General features: G+C 50.8%; 1 pseudogene; it reads right to left on the bottom strand.

Annotated features, from left to right (window-relative positions):
* Nucleotides 1-2,902: 2,902 nt before the first annotated feature.
* Nucleotides 2,903-3,439, bottom strand: LOC124518044 (small nuclear ribonucleoprotein G-like; annotated as a pseudogene).
* Nucleotides 3,440-4,001: the final 562 nt, after the last annotated feature.

Here is a 4,001-nt window from a genome sequence, read left to right on the forward strand (position 1 = left end):
GTCACACAGAATGGAGACAGCAGTCAAGTAGCGGGTTGTTTGTTTGGTCCACGGCAATGCCAACGATGTTTGAAACACATGGATCTCATCTATGTGTTTGAGATGGGTGCCAAGAGAGGACATGCCTGTGCTGACAAGGTCCCATCAGCATGGCAGTGTGCATCCTGGGTAACCTTCCACTGCACTCGGTTCAGACTTCAAAGGTCTGGTCCCTGGGAGTTGCAACTTTGCCCTCATAGTCTCTGGGGGGATCTAGTGTCACTTGCAGCCAGCCCATATGGGCTCTCTTTGCTACAACAGTCCCAGCATACTTACAGAACCCACATTTTCCTGTTCACAGCAATGGTAGCCCCTACCTGCAGACATAGCCAGGGAAGGGGTGACGGGATCTGCAAGAGGGTGGGCAATTTCAACCCATTCGTTCAATTGCTCATCCATTCAGCAAATATTTAATGAGATGTCAATAGACATCTGTTCTACCCTGAGCCTCTGGGCTGAGTTTAGCGGGAAACTCTCATCTCTTTGGAATCACAGCCTGAAATACATGCCAGCAGTCAGGCTCTGGGAAGGCTGAGTGTTTGGTGGGGACCATGGAACCTAGACCAGCCTTGGGCTCAGGAAAACCTCCATGAGGATAGGACAGCTGAGCTGAACTTGGAAGGATGAGGTGGGGATTGGGGGGTCATGAAAATTTGAGTGAGAGCAAAGACCAGACACCAAAGCTCCAAGGAACACAGTGTCCCCAGGGGTTGGTGGAAATCTGGGTGGCTCGACATGGAAAAGGCATGTGGCCAGTCAGGAGATAAGGCCAGACCTGCTGAGTCTGACTTCAGCTGGCACTTACCAGCACAGCTGCCCCAGGCATTAAGATCTGAATATTCCTATGGCCTCCCTGCCATCCAATTCTGGCCCTCTCCCCGGGGACCCCTGGGCCTCCTTGAACCCAACAAGTAAGGGGGTGCGTGGCCAAGGGGGAGCCTCCGGAACAGTGAGGTCCCTTCTGGCTGGTCCTGCCCACATCTTACCTGCTCTGGTCCCTCCTGCTCTCTTGGGTACAAGTGTGGCTGATCCCAAGTGTCCTGCACTCCTTGCACTGGCCCCAAATCTCTCCAGGGTCAGTGACCTCATGCCTCTTAGCGGAAGCCGCTGTTCTCACCCAGGCTCCTCACGCAGAAGGGGGACACGCAGGATGCTCTGTGCTCAGCTGCATGGATCCAACAGCTTCCCTTGGTCACTTTCCCTGGGCACCTATTGGGTCGCAGCACTTTCTCCTGACCTTCAGTGTTTCCATTGTTGGGTATTCCCAGCTCCTCTACTTCTCCTGGGCTAAGATCTCCTTCCCCATCCATCACATCCTTCCCAGACCTCACACTCTCTGTGCAAAGGACAGGAGGCAGGGCCAGGTCTCAGCCTGGCACCATGTCCTGGGCTTCCCCAGATGGCCCATCCCTTCCAGAAGGGACACACTGGACACAACCTGCCCCGTCAGCATCTCTGCACACATCTGCCCACCAGGAGACACAGCCAGGCTGTAGCTGTGTCATCACCCAGCTCTCCAGACCCAGCCATCATTTTCATTGCATTTCCAGCAATGCCTCCTTGACTGCAGAGCTTCCTAGTCTTTCTTTTACTCAGTAGGTATGTTCTGAACATCTGCTGAGTGCCAGGAAATCCCCACACTGTCCCCTTGGGGCACAGTGGCGGGTAGGACAGGCAAGTCCCTGCTTTCATGGGACTGTTGCAGCGAGGGAGATGGGCACTAACCAAGGACGCTCATCAGAGCTGAAAGCGTGGCAGTGCTGTGCCCCCAGGGGACAGTGAAGGGGATGGGACCAGACTGGTCTGGGTGGTCTCTCTCAGGAGATGGCATGGCGGAACAGTCTTGCAGGTCAGGGAACACAGAAGGCCAAGGTTGGGAACAGAGTGTGTGTGGTGAACGGGGGTTTTGGAGGAGGTGAGTGGGCAGATCTGAGTGGAGATTCTGTGTAGAGATGGGTCTTTCTTGAGAATAGGAGAAGTACCTCAAGCAGAACACTGATGCTACCTTATCTGTAGAAGACGACTCTGTTGGTGTTCAAGTGCCAAGAGAAGCAAGGAGGCCAGTTGGCATTGAGGTTCTCCGGGAGCCTGCATAGCTCCCCAGGTCCTGCAAGAAGGAACAAGCAAAGCAGAGTCCTAGGTGGTTGGCCCTGGAAGCCACAACCCTGAGTGCTGGACAACAGCTGAGGAGGAGTCATTCGTTCTGAGAGCCCCCTGCCATGTCCTGCTTCCTCCTTTCTCTCTTCCCTCTTCTAACCTCCAGGACCTCAGAACATTCTGGCTTCTTCATGTTCCCCTTGCTCATCCCAGCCCTCCTGGTGGGTGGGAAGACGTTTACACGGTAGGGCCATGTGGACCTCAGAAGTCTGCTCTCCACAGAGGGACAGCTGCCCAGAGAGACCCCATGATTTGTCTACCCTCAGAACACCACTTTGCTTCAAAATCCCCAATAAGACCCTTCCTGGGTTAAAATGATCATGACACAGGTATGACCTGCTGTTAGAAAGTCTGAAGGTACTTTGTTCTTTTTATGGAAGGATTTTCCAGACTGTTCTCTATGAAAAAAGTTGCCTCCAAAGCTTTCAAAAGGGAATTTGATTGATGTTCAAAAAGCCACTTGACCCACAGACATTCAAGTGTCTCTTGGATGTGTGTACCATTCTAGCCCTGGAGAGAACACAGCAAATCTCTGCACTCCAGAGTGACCTTCAGGCAAATAACAAGCCAATGGGTCATTTTAGCTGGTGATAAAAAGGAAAAAATAGGACAATGTGGTGGTGAGGACCTGTGTAGGGCTGGGGGTCCAAAGAAGTGACACAGACAGGAAGGAGGCAGCCTTGGGAAGGTCTGGGGGGAGAATGCTTCACGTGGAAGAGACAAAGTGTGGAGGTTTCACATAGTTGAGGGCCATAAGGAAGAGGAGCTTAGACTGTAATAAGAGCATAGAGTAGGGGTAGGGCATGTCATGAGTCTTATGGCCACAGTATGAGTTGGGATTGTGTGTGTGTGTGTGTGTGTGTGTGTGTGTGTGTGTGTGTGTTTTACTATTACAAAAGTTTATTTAAAAAAAAAGTTCAGTATGAAAATACATAACCTGATTTTTATATTGTAGTAAAACAGGTGCTATGGAGAGGGGACATATGGAAGCAGTTGGTTTCTTCCAGTGAACACACCCATTGTTGATACTTGTTCCAAGGCTTCTAACATGATGATACTATTTTCTCAAATTACCACCATTCCAGTATTGTTCTGTTGCCCACTAGTTGCCATCTCCACATATTCGTCTATCACAAGATTCGTGAAGGGATTGAGCCCCCTTGGACATGTCTTCACCATTTAAGTTCACTGATAATTTCTTGTCCATAATTTTTTTCAATTCTGGAGGGTGGGCTTTGCTCATGGTGTCTATTCAGCGAACTTAAAGATGCCCCCTGGAGGTTTTTAAGCAAGAAATGGTGTGAACTGATTTACAGTTTGGATATTCCGACTGTGCTGTGTAGAAGGTGAGCCTGGGAAGAGAGCTTGATACAGAAGGTTACCACAGGATTTGGATTAAACTGGTTGCCAATGGATTTCTTTGACCCTTTGTGTAAAAGAAGAGAGAGGTCCACTACACCCCCCCATCCCTGTGTGACACTGTCTCTGGACAAGGCCAGGAGGCACGCTGGGGGAAATGGGAAGGAAGTCAGGAACCTGGCTGGAGGGCTGGCTCCTGAGTGAGCAGAACTCACAGTCCAAGCCTTAGCCCCTGGGATGGGAGCACAGAAACCCCAGAGAGGGAAGGAGCCATCAGACTGAGTGTGTGGGGTATCCAACCCTTCCAGTGTGTCATCTCAGCAAATCCTGACAAGTACCTTGAGATGGGCTTGTGTATCTGTTATTTAGTGCCATATAACACATGATCCCCCCAAATATACTGGCTTAAAACAGAAAGCGTTTCTTATTGTCCCGGTTTCCATGGG

The sequence above is a fragment of the Lynx rufus genome, unplaced genomic scaffold, assembly GCF_022079265.1.
Source record: "Lynx rufus isolate CCGP_SWC_20201006 ecotype Redwood Valley unplaced genomic scaffold, mLynRuf1.p SCAF_23, whole genome shotgun sequence".
Lineage (NCBI taxonomy): Eukaryota > Metazoa > Chordata > Mammalia > Carnivora > Felidae > Lynx > Lynx rufus.